The sequence below is a fragment of the Natrix helvetica genome (genome assembly GCF_964273705.1).
Source record: "Natrix helvetica genome assembly, chromosome: 4".
NCBI lineage: Eukaryota > Metazoa > Chordata > Lepidosauria > Squamata > Natricidae > Natrix > Natrix helvetica.
The window spans coordinates 69142616-69164132 of NC_138550.1; the positions used below are offsets into that span (position 1 = coordinate 69142616).

The 21517-nt window shown below is 45.7% G+C and overlaps 1 protein-coding gene across 1 annotated transcript in view; it reads right to left on the reverse strand.

Moving 5' to 3' along the window:
• DELE1 (DAP3 binding cell death enhancer 1) overlaps positions 1-21517 on the reverse strand; it is a 127554-nt gene that overhangs the window by 56364 nt on the left and 49673 nt on the right. The gene's annotated exons all lie outside the window — the stretch shown is intronic.

Here is a 21517-nt window from a genome sequence, read left to right on the forward strand (position 1 = left end):
GGAAGGGTTAACACAGCCTGTTTGCCCAAGGACTGAGTAGATTTTTCCCCTCTGGTCACACCTCCTTTGCCTCTTCCGGATCAGTTTTAAAAACAAGGTCTTGTCCGACGAAGACGCCCTCAGCTCACACCTGTGTAAAAATACAATCTTGGAGCTAAACAATTACCCTGGGTGGGTCTTGGACTCTCCCGCAGCGCCCTGAGAACGACCGTTCAGGTAAGTCAACGGTCATTCTCCATAGCGCTGCTTGGAGAGTCCAAGGAAGGGACATGCCCAAGCTATGGTGTCCCAGGGCGGGAAGAAGCAGCATTGTCCGGAGCCTCAATAACCTTCTGTAACACTCTACGGCCAAAGGAGGCTTTGGCAGAGGCAAAGGAATCGATTTTGTAGTTTCTAATAAAAGCTGTGGGTGACGCCCACGTGGCCGCTCTGCAAATGTCCAGAATAGATGCTTGAGTCGCCCAGGCCGCAGTTGTGGCCGCACTTCTGGTGGAGTGTGCCGTTACACGTGCTGGGACAGGCTTGCCCTGAAGGTCATAAGTCATCTTAATGCAAGCCCGCAGCCACCGTCTTATGGTTGAAGACGATACCTTGCGACCCAGCGTGCCTGGTTGAAAAGACACAAAGAAGGCCTCGGAGTGCCTGATGTCCTTAGTTCGTTTCAGGTAAATGCGGACTGCCCTTCGCACGTCCAATTTGTGCCACCTGCGCTCCTTGGAGTGCTGAGGACTGGGACAGAAATTCGGGAGAATCACCTCCTGAGATCTGTGAAAATGAGAATTCACCTTCGGCATGAAGGCGGGGTCTAGCCGTAGGATGACCCTGTCTGGGTGTATGATGCACAATTCTTCCTTGGCCGAGAAGGCCGCAATCTCAGACACCCTTCTGGCTGAAGTAATGGCTATGAGGAAGGCGGTTTTAAGGGTCAGATGTCGAAGAGAAACCTTCCTCAAGGGTTCGAAGGGAGCCGCTGTCAATGCCTGTAAGACAAAGGGTAGGTTCCAGGTCGGGTACCTATGTACCACCTGGGGTCGTATGTTGGAAGCCCCCTTCAAAAAACTCTTGACCTGAGGATGGTGGCTCAGGGATTGAAGTTGGTGTCTGGCTAAGATGGTGGATAATGCAGCAACCTGGCACCGGAGTGTGGCTGGCGCCAGTCCTTTGTCCAAGCCCTCTTGTAGGAAGTCCAACAACTGAGGGATGGACGCACCCACACTGTCAATGTCCCGTTGGCTGCACCAAGTAGAAAAGGCAGCCCAAGTGGTATCATAAATACGAGTAGTGGCCGGACGTCTGGAAGCCTGGATAGTCTTAATGACGCTGTCTGAGAGGCTTTGGTCCTTCAGAAGCTGCCCCTCAAGCGCCAGACGGCTAACTGCAACCACTGGGGCTCCGGATGGTTGATGGCCCCCTGACGTAAGGATATCTGGTCTGGAGGAATTTTCCACGGTTGTTCCACAGACAGATTGACCAGGTCCGCGAACCAGGATCTCCTGGGCCAATGTGGAGCCACCAGAATGAGCTCCGCCCCCTCCTTCAGCAGCTTGTTGATCACCTGCGGAATCAGAGGGAGGGGCGGGAACGCGTAAAGCAGACCTGGAGGCCAGTTGGACCTCAGGGCATCCGTCCCTTCCGCTTGTGCTGACTTGTAGCGGGAGAAGAACCGCTGGAGCTGTGTGTTTGCCGCCGTGGCAAACAGGTCGACCTGTGGGAGACCAAACCTCCTTACCACCTGTGCGAACAGGTCCGGATGAAGTTCCCACTCCGAGTTGTCGATGGTCTGGCGGCTCAACCAATCCGCACTCACGTTGCTGGTTCCGGAGATGTGATCCGCCCTCAGCGACGCTAAGTGGATCTCTGCCCATCGTCCTATGGCCTCCGCCTCTGACATGAGTCTTTTGGAGTGGGTACCGCCTTGCCGGTTCACATGAGCCTTTGTGGCCACATTGTCGGTCAGCAGCAGAACGTGGTGACCCTTCAGCTGTTCTGCAAATCTCCTCAGCGCAAGACGGGCTGCCCTGAGCTCTAGCCAATTGATGCTCCGGGCTGCCTCCATGCTGGACCACCTGCCTTGCGCCAACTGTCCCTGGCAATGCGCCCCCCCAACCGTAGAGACTGGCGTCAGTCGTTACCACGATCCTGTCGGGTTCTCTGAATAGGCAGCCCTTCTCCACTGCTCGAGACTGCCACCAACTCAGAGAACGTGTCACCCTCGGTGGGATGCGAACTTTCCTGGTGGAATTGCTGATCTTTGCTCTTTGCATTGGAAGCAAGAACCATTGCAGCTCCCTTGCATGAAGACGTGCCCAGGGAACTATGTTGAGGCAAGAAATCATGATCCCTAACAGTTGGGATAGTTGCACTACCTGCCAAGACCTGTTCTTGAGACACAACCGGATTCTGCTCCTGAGGTTGCGGATTCTTTCCGGGGACAGGGACACCTGGCAAGAGACCGAGTCGATTATGGCGCCCAGGTGTTGTATGCGCGTGGCAGGAGTCAAGTTGCTTTTTTCCATGTTTACAGAAAACCTGTGGTCCTGCAAGGTGCGAACTGTGATGTTTACATCTCTCACTGCTTGTGGACGAGTCCTTGAATGGATGATGATGTCATCCAGGTAGCACTCCAGACGGACGGGGAGCTTGCGCAGGTGGGCCGCCACAGCTGCAAGAAGCTTCGTGAACGTTCTGGGTGCAGAAGAGAGTCCGAACGGGAGCGCCCTGTATTGGAAGTGCCTTCCGTTGTAACACAGGCGCAGGAACTTCCTGTGTGCGGGATGAATGGGCACATGCAGATACGCCTCCTTGAGATCGATGGAGGTGAGCAGATCCCCTTGTCGCATGCAGCTTAGGATCGACTGAAGAGACTGCATTTTGAAGCGCTTGTAGGCCAGATGTCTGTTCAGGCGCTTCAGATCTAAAATGGCCCTCCACCCCCCTGAGCTCTTGGGGACCAGGAAGAGAATGGAATAGAACCCCCTCCCTTCCTGTTCTGGAGGAACTGGCTCTATTGCGTTGATCTGCAGAAGATGATCTATTTCTGCCTGCATGAGAGCCCTCTTTACAGGGTTCCTGGATAGTGGGCAGCGAACAAAGGTCCGCGGAGGGAAGGATAGAAACTCCAAGGTTAGCCCCCTCCTGATGGTATTTAAGACCCACTTGTCCAAGGTTGTTTCCTCCCAACGGTCTGCATAGAATTGCAGGCGGCCCCCGATGGGAGGAGACCCCAGACGGTCACTTCCCACGTCTAAACTTACGATTGTGGGGGCCCCCACGAAAGGGCTTCCGAAAGGACCCTTGATTGGATTGTCTGCCCCTGGAAGAAAAGCTGTTTCGTTCCTGGGACCTGTCAGAAGACTGGTTGAACTGTCTCTGGGAGGAGTAAGAAGAGGTGGAGGCCTGGGCACCTTCCTGTGCCCGAAAGGCCTGTTTCCTGAACGTACCCTGACCTTTTTTGTCATGTTTCCTGAAGGTGGAGGGAAGGACTTTCCTCTTATCCTTCGTCTCAATCAAGAATTTCTCTAGGGAATCCCCAAAGAGATTGTCCCCTTTGAATGGAGCTGAAGCTAGCTTCCACTTCGCCTTCATGTCCGCCTGCCAGTGCCGTAGCCAAAGCAGGCGGCGAGAAGTGATGTTAGACGCTAGAGCCCTGGAAGCAAACTTTGCTGCATGCAGAGAGGCATCAGCGGCATATTCCACAGCCGTAATGATCTTGTTAAGATCATGTCGCCAACGAGATGCTTCAGATGGGGGCTGAGATCTGAGTTGGCGCAGCCATAGTAAGGATGCTCTCGTAAAGAACGAGGCAGAAGTGGAGGTTTTGATCGCCCAGGCGGCCGCCTGGTGCGTTTTGAGACAAGCTTTTTCTGCCCTCTTATCCTCTGCCTTTAACCCCTCTAATAGTTCGGCCGGAAGATTAGAATTAGAGGTCAGAGACACCACAGGGGCATCCACTTCCGGTGGTTTCAAAACATCCTCCAACTTAGGCTCTAAGGGGTACAGTGTTTTGTCTGCGCCACTGGGGTTGGCCAGGGTGCCTGGCTGCACCCATTGGCGCTGGATAACCTCCATGAACATATCAGGGACTGGTATCAGTTCTGGGTCAGGAGTTGTTTCGCTGAACAGCCCTGCCATGAGGTCCTGGGATGTAGAGGGAACTGCCTTGTCCTTAGGTTTGGCACCAAGCTCAGTAGAAGCTCTGGCCTTGTGTAAAATGGCCTTGAACAAGGATGGCTTGAAGAGGCCAGTGAAGGAAGGCTTGTCTGGAGGCATATCCTCATCCTCCGAGAGAGCAAATTCCTCAGCAGCCTCCTCCTCCCACGTAGACACCTCTGTGGTAACAGAAGTGCCCGGGGAATCGAGGACTCTGGTCCGCTTTTCCCCCGGGGGGCGAACAGCCCTAGAGGCCTTGCCACCCTTGCCTTCCTGTAGTCTCATGGCCTCCACCACTCCCTGGGAAATGGCCTGCGTAATGAGCTCCCTCATTTCTGCTGACATAGCTGGGCCCTTGTCCTCTACAGGCCTGGATTGGTCATAGGCCTGTCCCTTGCCACCCCTAGGAGGATCTCTCTGATCCTCTGCATGAAAACAACATTGAAATGAGGGGATATCCTCCCTGACTGAAGAGTTAGGAGAATCTGGATAACCCAGAGAGGCTGCAGGAGAGCCTGACATGGAGTCCCTGTTGCAGAAGGACGGAGATCTATCCCCCATATCATCCCCCTGCTCTATCTCCCTCTGAATGGGTGGGGAAGGAACTGGCCCAGCCTCACTTGGCAAGGATGAAGGGGGAACCTGGGGCCTAGCCGACTTATCCTTTAAGGAGTCCTGCCCCTTGTCCCCTTGAATTTTGGGGGCCTTGCTCCCAGCTGAAGAGTGGGAAGCTTTCCCCCCAGCGCCCTTGTTTCCCTTTCTCCCTTGGCCTGAGAGATCTGGCCTACTGCGCTTTGCAGATGGCCCTGCCAGCTCCTCCCTTCGCTCCAAACCTTCATCAGCCATCCTTGGGTTGATCTTGAGTCGAAGAGGTCGCTGCTGAGGGAAGGGCAGTGGACGCTGGCCCGACGGCTCCAGAAGCGTCTGCAGATTCAGTTGGGAGGCTGGATCAGGCACCAGGACACTCCTTGCCGCTTCCCCTTAGGTGGATGGGGAACTTCAGGCTTGCTGGAGACCCAGGCAAGCCCTCGCAATCCTCTGCGGCTATCTGCGTGAGGCGGAGAGGCTCTGCTGCTTGCTGCTGCTGTCCGGCAGGAAAAACTTTCAAAAAAATGGCTGCCTCGCTCCTCTGCGCGCCAAAAAGCCTCACTTAAGGTCCAGGAGCTTCCTATTGGCTGCAGCCGAAAAGCGCGCCAAAGCAGCGCTTTTCAAAATGGCCGCCGCTCTCCCAATTGGCAAAAGACGCCGCCTGGGAAAGCAAGGGCTTTTTTAAAACCCCTTCCCCAAAGTGACCAGGGAAAAACGGGGATTGCCGTCTTTCCCTGCGCTCGCTAGCCAACGCCGGACGAGCGGCCTCACTCGTTCCCCCAGCTGCGGCTAAAAGCAGCTGTGGAACCGATCGTAGCCTCAGCCTTTAATCCTGCAAAAAACTTCTCCTTGGTAAAAAAGGAAAAAAGAAAATAAAAAGCCAAAACAACAAACCTTGGGAAAATCCTAATAACAAAATAATACTAAACACTTAAAATACTCTAAATTCTCTATTGGAGAACCCAGCCTATTTACTCAAAAACTGAGAGTTCCCCAAAACTAGTCCTATCGGGCGGACTGAGCTTTTAAAACTGATCCGGAAGAGGCAAAGGAGGCGTGACCAGAGGGGAAAAATCTATCTACTCAGTCCTTGGGCAAACAGGCTGTGTTAACCCTTCCTTGGACTCTCCAAGCAGTGCTATGGAGAATTTGATAAGATAAAAAAATAAACACAGGATTAAACATCACCAAGCACAGAATTAAACAAAAAACAGTTTTAGACCAAAACTCAGTAAACTCATGGTTGAATGTCAATCTTTCTAGCTAGCCAAGAAGCCTGTTGAATGTCACTCATCTTGGTACCTTGTCATTAAAAGCTTCTTTCCAGCAGCTCTGCTTTGTTATTCAATTATTTCTTCAAAGTGCTGATCATTGCATCCCAGCTGGAAGAACTCCAACAGGGGAGTATTTCCTCCCAACAGCAGTGTAAAAAGCTTAAAACAATCCTAAACTCTTTAAGAAAGTCAAACCCCATTGAGAAAGCAGAAGCTTTTTAGACAGAACATCTGAGAGGAAAGGCTGGGAAGTCTGGAAATGAAGAACTACTGGTGCAATTGTTAGATACACCTATAATTGAGAAGATGGAGGGTGCCGTAGGTGGAATTGATATTGAAGAAGGTGCTATAGGGGGTGTAGAGATCAGAGTACAACGGGAACCAAGATCAACTAGAGCTATAAATCCTATATATAAAACATAAGGATGGAAGGAACAAAATTGCTTTCAATTAATATAAATGGACTTAATTCGGCAATTAAAAGAAGTAAAATATTTCATAAATTAGAAAAGTTAAAATTAGACATAATTTGCTTACAAGAAGTACATATCCAGCAAAGAAATGGTCACTTATTAGTACAATCAAAACTTGGAAAAAATTTCACTTCGTTTAGCGGACTGTAAGAAAAGAGGAGTGACCTTTTATATCAAAGATAAAATTCCTGCAAAACAAATTTACACAGATGAAGATGGAAGAATTTTAATGGTGGAAATTATGGATAATGTAAGGAAAATACTTTTAATTGCAACCTACGAACCTAATGAAAAACAGGATGAATTTTATAAAAAACTCCATAAGAAAATTTCTGACTTAGACTATGCTGATATTTGTATGATGGGAAACTTTAATGGCATTATAAACCAGAATATGGACCATAAAACTCATAAAACAACAAAACTAAATAGAAAAACACTCCCGAAGTCCTTCTTCAGGATGATGGATGAAATAAACCTGAAAGATGTTTGGAGAGAAAGAAATCCTACTAAAAAACAATATACCTTCTATTCAAATAGACATCTATCATTCTCTAGAATTGATATGATTTGGGCCTCAACGGACCTATCTAGCAGTGCACAAGAAGTGGAAATTGAACCAAATACTTGGGCGGATCACAATCCAATGACAATAAGATGGGGAGTGCAAAGGACAAGATCTAGATGGACTCTAAACAATATGATATTGAAAGAGAAAGAATTTGTAAAGAAAATGGAAAAATAATTGACTTTCTTCTTTAAATAAAATAAAAAAGAAGATACGTCCTTGCAGAATCTCTGGGATACAATGAAGGCCTTTTCTAGAGGTTTGATAATAGACTATGCAAGAAAAAGAAACTCAAAGAAAAGACAAGTGTCCAAGGACCTAGAAAAAGACTATAATATACTGGAAAAAGAATTACAGAAATTTCCACAAAAGAAAGAGATTAAAATAAAAATGGATGCAATAAAACACAAAATGGACTTATTGGAAAAAGAGGAATTGGCACAAAAAATCAGAGGCGCTAAACAGAACTACTTTGAAAATGCAAATAAACCAGGCAGATGGTTGGTATATAAACTGAAGAAAGAAAGAGACCAAAAAAATACAACAATTAAGAGATGAACAAGGACAACTGCACTATGGAAATACGGAAAAGAAGAAAATTATACAAGACTACTACGCTAAGTTGTATGAACAAGAGAATATAAAAGAGGAAGAAGTGAAACAATATTTACAAAATGCCAAACTCCCCCAAATACCAAGTGATACTAGAACTATATTAGAAGATAAAATAACAATGATGGAGCTAACTGAAGCCCTTAAAAGACAAAATAATGGGAAGGCCCCGGGACCGGACAGCTTTCCGGTGGAATTTTATAGAACACTAGAGGAATCCTTGGCCATTCCCCTGCTAGAAGTTATGAACGAAGTAATGACTGAAAGCAAAATACCTAACTCATGGCTGGAAGCATATATTACATTGTTACCCAAAGAGGAGGCAGACCATACGCAAATTAAGAACTATAGACCTATCTCCTTGTTGAACTCAGATTATAAGTTATTTGCTTCTATATTGGCAGAGAGACTGAAAAAATATTTAAATGGGTTTATCCACCCGGACCAAATTGTTTTTTTTACCAAAGAGGCAAATTAGAGATAATATAAGAACAATTTTCGATACCTTGGAATATTATGAGGCCCACCCTGAGAAGCAAATGGCTTTGATGTTCTTGGATGTGCAGAAAGCCTTTGATAATGTGAATTGGATATTTATGATATAACAAATGGAACAAAAGAACTTTGGTAAGAACTTTATTCAAGCTATACAAACGATATATCACAAGCAAACAGCCAAGATAATGATAAATGGAGAACTGACAGATCCCATTGAAATAAAAAGAGGCACGAGACAAGGCTGTCCACTATCACTGCTACTTTTTGTCTTAACATTAGAAGTTCTAAATAGAAAGATTAGAGAAGAGGAAGAAATAAAGGGAACAACTATTTAAAAAGAAGAATACAAGCTGCAAGCATTTGCAGATGATTTAGTTTTTATTCTTGAGGAGCCACTTGAATCTGCATCTAAATTGATAGGAAAAATTGGGAAGTATGGAAAAGTTGCAGGCTTGAAAATAAATAAAGACAAAACAAAGATCTTGACAAAAATATACCATTAAAACAAAAAGAATTGGCGGAAATTTTGGAAATGCAAATTAGAAATAAAGTTAAATATTTGGGGATTTATCTAACAGCCAGATGCAGTACCCTCAAAGAAGATAATTATCTTAGATTGAAGCAACAAATTGCAATAGATCTGGTGAAATGGGAGAATCTTCAACTATCAATGATTGGGAGAATCTCAACAATTAAAATGAGCATCCTACCTAGAATTCTATATTTGTTCCAGACTATCCCAATTAGGTTGGGGAAAGACTACTTTGAAGATTTAAATAAAATGGTGTTGAAATTCATATGGCAGGGGAAAAAAGCAAGAATAAAACGTAAATTGTTGCAAGATGCTAAATCAAGAGAAGGGTTGGGCTTATCTGACTGGGAGTTGTATTTTAGCCTGGGGGAAAACTTTGGGGATGGGATTGATTTAGAAAATGGCAGAAACTGTGGACTCAAAACTATAAAATGACAATGTCAACTGCATATAAAGAGAATTTGTATAAGATGTTTTACAGGAGGCACTTATCCCCATCGAGAATAGCAAGAATGTCTAAGAATAAATCCGAAAAATGCTGGAAATGTCATCAGACGCCGGGCACATTTTACCACATGTGGTGGACTTGTTCTGAAGCTAAAAGATACTGGACTAAAATACACATGTGGTTGGGGAAAATGATACATAAACACATAGACTTAAAACCAGAACTCTTTTTATTGGGAATAATACCAGAAACATACAACAAGGACTTGAAATATTTGATTATAAATGTATTAACAGCTGCTAAAATTGTATTTGCCAAAAATTGGAAAAATGAGAAATTACCAACAGAGGAGGATATTATTCGGAAAATAATGGACTGTGCTGAAATGAGGAAGCTTACATTTGAAATTAGAGAACTAGAGGATGAGCAATTTTATAGAGTATGGGATTTGTTTTACCAATGGTTAGATTAAAAAACCTGGAAATGAAATTGTTTTTATTTTATTTTATGCAATAATAGAAAGTTATATCTAATGTTGTGAAAGTTTTTTTTCTCTTTTTTTATATGTTAATTTTTTAATTATGAAATAGAGTACTTATTTATACGATATATGAAGAACAATAATGCACCTAATGTATAAGAGTGGGATGATTTAAACCGTTAGGTATAATTGTAGGTAGTGACTATTTTATAACATAAAGATTTCTGCTATACTAAATGGACTAATGATGATGTAATGAACCATGGATACACATATGAATTGAAATATTTAATGACTATATGGATTGATAATTAACAATGGAAAATTATATTTGCAGTTGTGGATGATTGAAAACATTATGGTTAACTGAAAGTATAAATGTGTAATATGAATTAACGGGAATTTTTTGATTTAACCTTTGTTTTTATTTCTTAGAGATAGGAGATATTATAATTCTATAAAGACTTACTGTTACCTAATAGATAATTATGGATTTAAGGAAATGAGGGCTGTCACAAATGAAAGAATACTAATGGTAATTTGAATACACAATGCTCAATGAAATATTTAGTTATGTTTAATGGATAACCAGTGATTTTATTTTTAACTGTAAAAACCGCTGCACAAAAACTTGTAACCAAACGACATGCTTGATGAAATCAAGGAAAGTTGTTTTTTTTCTCTTTGCTCTTGTTCTGTATGTGTTGTCTTGTCTTTTTTAAAGAAAAATAAATAATTTATAAAAAGAAAGTCAAACCCCAGCAAAGTACCAGTAAAAAAAAAAAAAACCTCTGGGGAAGCTTCAGAGGTGACAGATGCCTCCCAGTCACACCATCGCAGCTGCAGGGCAAGGTGTCCTTGACTCTTTGAGAAAAGAATGTTATTTTGACTATATCTCACCCACTTTCCCACAGTAGAAATTGTGCCAAACCTAAGGCCCAATGTAAAAGATGGCTTTCAGGTCTGTCAGGCCGGCTCCCCCTCAGCAGAAAAGTGTGTCCTCTTAACAAGGGGTTAAACACAGGGGTTAAAATCATACACTTAGTCACCCCTCCACCCCTCCAGGAGGACCTTTTGGCTTATCCAGATACTTATCATGGAATTGCTTTACCAGTCTATTTGCCTTTACATCCCAACTTTTCACCCAGGCAGCTTCAGACAAAGGGTACCCTTTCCAATGAACTAAATATTGTAAACGATACCCATATAACCTAGAATCTAAGATTTTGTTCACTTCATAATGGGTTTCTCCCTGCACTCCTATAGGTGGAGAAGGTGGCTGGGTCTGAGGTCTTAACCTAGACCCAAGAGCCAGTTTCAGTAGGGTAAGTGAAACACAGGATGCACTTTTCCTAGTATGTGGCGGAAGCTAAGCTGAACTGTCACTGGGTTCATTATGTTCACGACTGGAAATGGACCTCAAAATTAAGGTTCCAGTTTTTGCTAGGCAGTCTGAATTGTATGTATTTGATTGATAGGAAAACTTTGTCTGCCACTCAGAAATGGGGTTGAAGAGAACAGTGTTTGTTCGCCTGCTTTTTGTATTCCTCAGCAGCGTCTGCCAAGCACATTCTTTGCATTCTCCCACCTTTTCCTCAGGGACTCCATCAACACTGTCAAAGTCATTGAAGAGTGGTGCTCTCTGGGCAGTTTGTGCATGGGGACAAATTTCATGCCGCTGGTAACTTGGAAAGGGGTCAGTCCAGTGCTGCTATGCACGGTGTTATTGTAAGCAACTTCTGCAACCGGCAATAGGTTCGTCCAGTTCTCTTATTTGTAGTCCACATAGCATCTTATATACTGTTCCACAATTGTGTTCGTCGTTCTGTTGCGCTGTTCATACTCAGATGAAAAGCCGAGCTAAGTCCTTGTGTGGATCTGACGGACCTCAGGAATTCCCTCCAGAACTTGGCCATAAACTGGACTCCTTGGTCAGAGATGATTTGGCAGGGTATCCCGTGCAGTCGGTAGATATGATTGATGAACAGTTTAGCTAGCTTCTTCGCCAAAGGCAATCTGGAGCAAGCAGTAAAGTAGGCTTGCTTAGAAAATAAATCAATTACTGTCCAGATCACTGTGTTGTTTCCCTCCCCCCACTTTCTGGGAGTTCAACTATGAAGTCCATTGCGATTTCTTCCCAAGGTCTGCTGCAGCTTGCCATTTGCTGAAGGAGTCCAGGGGGGTTTCCTGGTCTTATTTTCACAGCAGCACAGGTGGCACAGCTCTTTGCATAATCTTTTACATATGCCTTCATCTTTGGCCACCAGAATTGCCTCCTAGTGAGGTGAAGGGTTTTCAGAAATCCAAAATGTCCGACTAGCTTCGAGTCATGGCTGCACTGTAACAACTTCAGTTTCAAGCTCGCATGGGCATACAGTTTGGATCCTTTCCATGCTAGTCCATCCCTCATGGTCAAGACATCTTTACTGTCAATGAGCCAGTGGTCGGCTGGTAGCACGTTTTTTAACGCAGCTGTTAGTTTGTCCTGGCTGGGGTCAGGTAGCCACTGGCTTGGCTTCTGGTGGTGACTTGTGCTGCTGGTTGTGCGGGTGGAATGATAGCACGGACTACTTCTTTTCAGAGGCTGTCAAACTGTGGTTTCTTGACAAGACATCTGTCAACAGGTTTTTTTCCAACTGGGATGTTCGAATTTGAATCTCCTAAAGTACTGCTCCCAGCAGACTTGTTTGGGAAATAATTTCCTGGAGGGTTTTAGAGTTACAAGGTTTTTATGATCAGCCCAGACCTGGGAAGGCATTCCCCTCCCCCTCCCCGTAAGTGTCTCCATGAGAAGAGGGCCCACTGGACTGCGTAGGCTTCTTTCTCCCAAATTGCCAACCTCCTCTCGGTCTCTTCACTCTATTTTATGTCCCAGGGAAGAAGAATCTTATGGTGGATGCTTTGTCCCAATACAATAGTTCTAAAGCCAAAGTTGTCTGACCTGTCGTGCCCTGAAAGCTGCTTACAGCCCTGGTAACCACTAGAGTTCAGGGGAAGAAGAAGCCTCAGATTCCAAATGAACTGTGTGAGAATCTTAAAGAAGTACTAAATGAATGATGAATGGCTTACACCATGAATAAGAATGGCTGCACCATGTGTGATGGTCTGGCTTGGGTTAGAGTCAAATTATATGTGTCCTCAAGCTTGAGGGGCACCATATTAAAGGGCGCTCATGACTCTAACATTTTGGATTTGTAAAAACTCTGCACTACTTTCACTGCAGTTTGCAACTACAGCCTGAACTTTGCTTATCTCTCCAAGGACAGTTCTTACCGCCTTGGTATGCAGAAGCCCTCTAGTTGCCTAGCTACAATGGGGTTGGGCTGTACAGTTTGTTTCAAGTTGCTGTTTTTGCGTGCTCAGAAGGAGCATGCCTGGAATTTTTTGCTTTCAATTCGTTCCTAGTAAAAGTACTTTTCTCTAATCTATGGAGCTAAGGATTTTTCTTTTCTAGGAAATGGACAGAGGCAGCCCTGAGATGGAGCCGCAGAGGATGGTGCAGCCTTTGATCCTGGAGAAGCAACCAGGAGAGCAGGATGAGGCAGTGCTGGGTTCCTTGGGTCTTGGGTGGTGGTGGCCAGTGATGCAGAGAGGGTGCAGGATGACAGAGCGAAGGAGAGGGAAAAGGTAGGCAGTGGAGCAGAGGAGCAACAGAGCTCTAGGGTGGAGCAATTGTCTCCCCTGCGTGCCGCACCCATAATGCTATGTGCGATCCCCCCAGCGCGCAGGCGCGAATGACAGGCATGACCCCCCCATTTTTTGCATGCTTTTCTCACCCTCCCTGGGCTCCAGAGGCTTTATAGGAGCCTGGGAAGGGCGAAAACAGCCTCCCCTGCCCCCCCCCGGAGGCTTCAGGGACTTCCCTGAAGCCTCCGGAGTGCAAAAAACCAGCCCTACGGGCAAACCGGAATTCAGGAATGGACTTCCAGCTTTCTCATAGGGCCAGTTTAAGCCCTCTGGAGCCTTCAGGGGCCTTTCGGAGGCTTCCCTGAAGGCTCCGGAGGGCGAAAAACGAAAAACAACCCAACAGACAAACCGGAAGTCACTTCCAGTTTGCTCGTAAAGCCAGTTTAAGCCCTCTGGAGCCTTCAGGGGCCTTCCAGAGGCTTCCCTGAAGGCTCCAGAGGACAAAAAATGGCCCTACGAGCAAACCAGAAGTGACTTCCGGTTTGTCTGTTGGGTTGTTTTTCTTTTTTTGTGCTCCGGAGGCTTCAGGGAGGGCCTCCGGGCTTTAAAAAAGACTGAACTCAGCTACCCAGTGCACGCATGCACGCTGGCCAGCTCACAGGGCAATGCCTTGTGTGCCCTCACAAAAGATAGCATGCGTGCCATAGGTTCGCCATCCCAGATCTAGTTGGAAAACGCTATGGGCACCCTCAGTGTTTGAGTCTCAGTCCCAGCTTTTCAACTGGGCTAACTATGGACCTCAAATTCAAATTTCAAATTTTTAATTTGTTAGCCGCTCCCTCTCCGCAAGGGACTCGGGGTGGCGTACAATAAAAATACACATACATACATATAGACATACAGGTACACACATATACATACAAATACATACATGCATACATGGAGGAGGTAGTAATCAAATATACATCACATTAATAATAATAATAGAAAATTAAAATTAGCCATTAAAATATCCCTTGATAAAATATAATTTAAAAAGGACTGTCAGGAGGAGGATAAACTACGGTTGAGCCAGGCCAGATAATTGAAAGAGGTGGGTCTTGAGCTTTACACGGAAGGAGCGGAGATCGGAAGTAATCCTGATGTCAAGGGGGAGGTCATTCCACAGGGCTGGGCCCATCACAGAGAAGGCCCTGCTCCTGGGTGTCGCCCCCCGACACTGTTTAGCGGACGGCACCCGGAGAAGTCCCCCTCTGTGTGAGCGGATAGGTCGTAGGGATGTATGGGGCAGGATGCGATCCCGCAAGTAACTAGGTCCTATGCCATGGAGCGCTTTAAAGATCGTAATCAAAACCTTGAAACGCACCCGATAGACCACAGGAAGCCAGTGCAGCTCGCGCAGGAGAGGTGTTACATGGGAGAACCTAGTCCTCCCCATAATCACGCGGGCAGCCGCATTCTGAACCAACTGTAGTCTCCGAGTGCATCTCAAGGGAAGCCCCATGTAGAGAGCATTGCAGTAGTCCAGGCGAGACGTCACGAGCGCATGGGTGACTGTGCGCAAGGCATCCCGGTCCAATAAGGGGCGCAATTGGCGCACCAAGCGGACCTGGTGGAACGCCCCCCTTGCCACGGCTGTTACATGGTCATCCATGGACAGCCGGGCATCTAGGAGGACGCCCAAATTGCGCGCCCGTTCCATGGGGGCCAGTTGCTCACCCACGATGGCCAGAGATGGAAGCAACTGGTTGAACCGGGGGGCCGGAAGCCACAGCCACTCCGTCTTGGAGGGGTTGAGTTTAAGTCGGTTGTCATCCATCCAGACCCGTACGGCTTCCAAGCACCGGGACATCATTTCGACGGCCTCGTTGGGGTGGTTCGGGGTGTAGATGTACAGCTGAGTGTCATCAGCATACAGATGGTATCCCACCCCAAAGTCACGGATGATCTCGCCCAGCGGTTTCATGTATGTGTTGAACAGGAGTGGCGAGAGAACCGACCCCTGTGGCACCCCGCAAGTGAGGGGGCTCAGGGTCGATCTCTGCTCCCCTGCCAACACACGTTGCATCCGGCCGGAGAGGTAGGAGCCGAACCACCGTAAAACGGTGCCCCTGACTCCCAACCCCCATAGCCGGCGCAACAGGATACCATGGTCGATGGTATCGAAAGCCGCCGAGAGATCTAATAGGACCAGGATAGAGGAACAACCCCTATCTCTGGCCCTCCAGAGATCATCAACCAACGCGACCAAGGCCGTCTCCGTGCTGTGCCTGGGTCGGAAGATAATCATTCTCCTCCAAGTGACGTGGAAACTGTTGGGCCACCAACGCGACCAAGGCCGTCTCCGTGCTGTGCCTTGGTCGGAAGCTGGACTGGCGCGGGTCTAGATAATCATTCTCCTCCAAGTGACATGGAAACTGTTGGGCCACCACACTCTCTACAACCTTCGCTAAAAAGGGAAGGTTGGAGACTGGACGATAATTAACTAGCTCCGTTGGGTCCAGGGAAGGCTTCTTGAGTAGGGGTCTCACAACCGCCTCTTTCAAGGCGGCCAGCAGAGACCCCTCGCCCAACGAAGCGTTCACTAGGCCCAGGAGCCAGTCGCGTGTAACCTCCCAGGATGCCAGTACAAGCCAGGAGGGGCACGGGTCCAATAAACACGTGGTAGGTTGCAGACGTCCACGTAACTTGTCCAAATCCTCGATGGCAACCGAGTCAAACTCCTCCCAGAATGGTCTCTCAAGACTCGCCACAAGCGTCTCCACTGGACCACTGAAAGGGACCCATCCCCTCTGGATTTGAGCGACCTAGTGCAACCTGAGTCCAATAAAGCCAACACCTTCCATTGGGTCCCCAAAGAACTACTAGTTCCACAGGAAGGGTTACAGGGGCCACCCGCCAACTTACCAGGGGGGTCATCATCGTTGTCACTTTCAGTCTCACCTGAACTGGTTGGAGTTGGAGTTCCCAACCCCTCAGAACCAGGAAGAGCAAACACTATGATCTCCAGACCTTTCAGCGCTGTCTCTCAGGTCTTTGTAGCTGGTTTTGTTGCCTTCTCCCTCGGGATTGCTATGGCACTGAGGTTGGGTTTGCTGGGTTGGCATGCCACAGCTCAGTACCCTTCCTTCCTACATCTGAAGCACTTTGAATTCCTGGGGTTTTTTATGAGTTGGAGGAGCGGACTCACCCAGTCTGCCAGTCCTCCAGCATCAGTCCTGGGGCAGATCGATCTCCACATACCAGTGTTGTATAGGGTTCATGGGGTGCCACGTGAGACGCAAGTGTGGTTGTCATTGTTGAGGCCATCTTTGAAGCAGTCGATGAGGATGTCTTCAGTCCATGCGGCTAACCGGCCTTTGGGGTCTTTGAGGAGTGGTCTGCGCAGGTGAAGTGGTTTGCGTAGCTTGGTCTGTGATGAATCAGGAACCTTGGGTAGCTGTCTGTGCAAAATATTCTTGGGCTCTTCGACTCCTCCTCACCTGTTGTATCAGGAATAGGGACTGGTTCAGCATGGTTTCCTCTGGGCTTCCCTCTGGGGAGGGTCTTCCCTTTACCACACGTCCCTTGCCCATCTGAGCCTGATTGGCTTCTTGTTGAAGTCCAGTTCCTCTTGCCATTCTACCTCAGCTTGAGCACAGTGTGGTCTAGTGGGAGAGCCGGCCATTGCTCCAGTTTCATCCAGCTCACTCCCATGGGTGGACATTGGATACTTGTTCCCCACAGTAGACTGTATCAGCCCTGGAAGCCATCTTTTTCATTGGAGATTCAGGGCTGCCACAGTTAGTGCCTGTGAAAATTGGAGGGGGGATTGCAAGGAGTGGTGGAGGATTAGCCATAACATTCCTTTCTCTGGGAGTCAAGGACATCTGGCCAACCCAATGACCATAGAAGTAAAACTACCAAAAGTCTGTAGAGTCCACCCAGTGTTCCAGTGTAGTTTTCTAAAAGCAGTCCAATCTTCTTTGCGCCCGAATTAGAAAACTTTCCCTATGGCCCTTTTGATTGAGGGAAAGCAACACTTTGACATTAGGGAAATTTTGGATTCCTGTGTTCACAGGGAAAACTCCAGTACTTGATCCTATGGATGGACTTCCCTCCCTCAGAACTGAATGGGTGGCTGCTAAACAAATTTGTTCCCTGACCTTGTCAAACAGTTCCACGAGCCATTCCCTGATCAACCTGTGATTGTCTAAACCTGTGCCTTCCCCCTCCCTTTCTCAGAGGAAATTGTGCCACTAAGCAAGGGTGCTGGACCCAATATTACCAGCATTTCAACTTCACTCTGTGCTACCTTCCAGAAGGGAAAAACTTCCTGGCCAATGCTTTGTTGAGACTGCCACAATACAATAGCAGCAAGCCAGATATAGTTAAACCCCTACTTCCAGTTAAACCCCCTACTTCCAGCTTCCAGCAGCACAAGTGATCACTAGGGTGCAGGCGAAAGGAAACTCCTCTCCGGACAATGCCACCACCCTAGCTTTTAAGCAGGCTTTAGTCGATGATGAGTGGTTCCTAAACCACAAAGACTCCTGCTCGATAAAAGGATGGACTGCCCTTGGTGGGAGGAAAACTGTATGTCCCAGCTAGTCAAAAATTAAAGCTCATACAAACCTACCATGACTCCAAAGTGGCAGAGCACTTTGGGTTTGTTAAGACACTCCACTTACTAAAAAGGCAATTTTGGTGGCCATCTCTAAAGGTGGACATTGAGGCCTACGTCACCAGCTGCCTTAATTGTGCTTCTGCTAAAAGATGACAATTGAAAACGCCTGGCCTCTTGCAACCAGTAGCCGAACCTTCAGCACCCTGGAGAGTTCTCCATGCATTTCATCATAGAGTTGCCCGAAAGTGCAGGAAACACTATCATTTGGGTAGTGACTTCATTCCATGCCAGAAACTCCCTACAGCTAAAGCACTAGCCCAGGAGTCTGCAACCTTATTCCATTTGAACCCGTTTCCCCCAGAAAACACCAGGCCACAAAACCTGGTTGGGTATGGCCAACTCAATGTCACTCACTCCCACCCAGTAGTATGCAAAGCCTTAGACAAAGCGAGAGCAGCTTACAAAGTGCAAGCAGATAAAAAGTCAATAGAGCCAAAATCATTCCGAGTTGGGTATAGGGCAATGTTGGTGAATCATTTTGGTACCAAGTGCCAAAAGGGGAGCGCACATGCATGCGGGGGAATGCTAGAAACTGGAAGAGCAGCTTCTTGGCACACCAGAAACCGGAAGAGCAGCTGAGCTTTTGGTTTCTGACGCACACATGCACACTAGCCAGTTCTTGGTAATACTGTGTGTTGTGCCATATTTTCTCCACTTGTTGATGACTGTCTTCACTGTGTTTGATGATATATGAAATGCTTTGGATTTTTTTTTCTACTCTTCTCCTGATACCTCCCAAGCACCCTTTTGATGCTTTGTAAGCTCTTTGCAGTTCATGGCTTTTACTATAAAAGGTAACTGAGAAAATGTCAGAAAAAAAATTACCAGACCAGTTACCTTTATAGGGACTTGATTAGAGTCACTTTAATTGGTGGCAAATGACTATTTACTATCATTTTGAATGTGATTGGCTAATTCTGAACACAGTCACATCCCACTTATGTGGCTGCATAAGTATGCATACCTTCTTATACATTCTTCTGCACACTTACGCAGCTACATTATTCTAGATTTTTATTGTTATTTCCCCTGTAAATATTTCTTTTTCCATTGAATTGTGTGGCTTGTATGTTATATTAAGGATCCAAAAAATTGATGTGATCTGGACTTTTAACATCTCAAAAACCAGGCATTTTAACAGTTGTGTGTAGACTTTTTATATCAACTATATCCACTTCTGCTTGTATAGTCTTCAAAATGGCAATGACAGTAAGAATGTTAACTTAAAATGCCTCTCAAATTAATCACAGCAAGTTTCTGAGAGCTCTAACATTCAATATTTGAACAAAATAACAATATCTTGACCACATTAAAGAGTGCCGCTAGATGCTATGAATGATCATTGTCACAGTCAACAAAAATGTTATACAGTAATATGAACCAGTTAGCTCTGCTGCATTTTTAATACAATTTGCCTATTTCAGCTTCCCAGAAAAAAGGAGAAGTAGGGGTTTCATAGGCACAGAGAGGGCAGAAGTGAAGCCATGACAAGGATTATTTTGTTTTCTCACTCCAAAGGTCTACAAGGGCCTTCATAGATCTCCAGCTCTGGCTTCTAGAAATGCAAGCATCCATAAGATTCCAAATCTTTTCACGATAATGAAGAGGAGTAATGTTGTGGGATGACACTAATAATCTGACTATGATAATTTATTACATTTAGGAGCAAATTATTGAGCATATATATTGCCTTTTGATTGTTAGGGCCCAAGATGTTGGCTCTATAAAGCCCTATGTGGTTTGGCTTAAGGTACTGAGTCTATGATTTTTAAATATATTCTATCAACTTCCTCTATGTAGTGAACTTGGTGTCTACTCAAAAGTAATCTCATTGAATTAAACAGCATTAAGAATCATTTTCTATAACCAATGTTATTCCAACTTCTTGTTTCAATTTCTTTTTTGAGATATGATTCTAACTGCATCCCCTTTTTAAGGGTTAAGTGATTCATAAGGTAACTAGGAGGCATATCTGTATTTTTCAGCAATAACATGTCCTTTAATTATATATTAACTGTACCATATACCCCAGAATCAAATTTTATTTCCTGGCCATAGTTATAGGAAAACCAAATTACTATCAATGCATATTATAATTTTGCATTAAAATCAATTTTCTTTAGAGTTTGGAGAGTTAAAAAACAGGCTAATTCCGGGATGGTGAACCTATAGCACGCAAGATTCTGAGTTCAGCCTTTTTTAAAGCCATTTTTCGCTTCCGGTTTCCTTGGAGGGTCATTTTAAACATTCCGAAGGCTTCAGGGAAGCCTCCGGACGGTCCCTGAAGCCTCCGGAGGGCCTTGGGGGGGGGGAAGCTCTTTTCGCACTCCCCAGGCTCCTATAAAGCCTCTGGAGCCTGGGGAGGGTGAAAAAAGCATGTAAAAATGGGGGGGTCGTGCCTATTGTGCGCGCATGCACTCTGGGGGGTCGCGCATTGCATTATGGGTGCGGCACGCCCACACACGATCCCCCTGCACTCACCCGACTTGTGGTACGCGAGCCAAAAAAGGTTCGCCATCGCTGCCATAGGGCCTTTTTTTGCTGTCCAAAGGCTTCAGGGAAGCTCCTGAAGCCTCCGGAGGGCGGGGAGGGGGGGCTATCTTCGCTCTTCCCAGGCTCCTATAAAACCTCTAGTACCTGGGGAAGGCAAAAAAAGCGTGTAAAAATGGGGAGGGAGCCTGTCATGCACGCATGTGCTCTGAGGGAGTTGCGCATTGCATCATGAGTACAGCATGCCCGCGCACAACCCCCCTGGGCTTCCCCTGCTTATGGCACGCGAGCCAAGAAAGGTTCACCATCGCTGGGCTAACTACATTAAATCATAATACTTAAAATATGCATTTTTTTATTTTGATGCATGTTTTTCTCATTCTAAAGCCAATGATTTCTGCATTGATTTGGTGTCATCAAGAGGTGCAAATATGTGATTTCATATCATATTCATATTCAAAGGCCAATATTTGGACATGTTTTTAGTTTGTGTGTGCCTAAATACATTAAAAGTAGTTGGTCTTAGTTATTTTATTCTTGATATTCTGTTTTATCTTAAAACTTTTTTTAAAAAATCTATGTAATATTACTTGAGAGCAATACGGTATGTATAGAGTTATTTAGCTCTGTAGTATCTTCACTACTTTGGACCTGTATTTCTTCAACCGTCTTATGCTTATTCTTTTTGTTGTAGTTTATTTATATATTTTAAAAAACAGGTAAAACCTTAGGAAATGATAGCTGAGGCATCATTTGTAAGCTGCTGTTTCTTTTATCAATCTAATTGTTCTATTATTTTGTTTTAAACATTTATTCTGTGTGCTAACTTTACCTAATGCTTTTTCTGCTAATAAAAGCTTTTCCTAAATGTCATCCCATATTAGTTTTTCATATGTCTCTTTATTTAATACACCTTTCCAGAACTTTTATCCATGTCCTTCTTTTCTTTAAGAGTGATCTCTTCTAGCTCTCCCCTAAACTGCTATGCCATTTTTGAGGTTTCAGCCTCTTCCTTTCTACCTTGTGAATCTCTTCTTAGTAAACTTTCCACCAGTTTGCCTCTTACTTTGATCTTAGATTACATAAAACACTAGGGGACTAATCACTTATG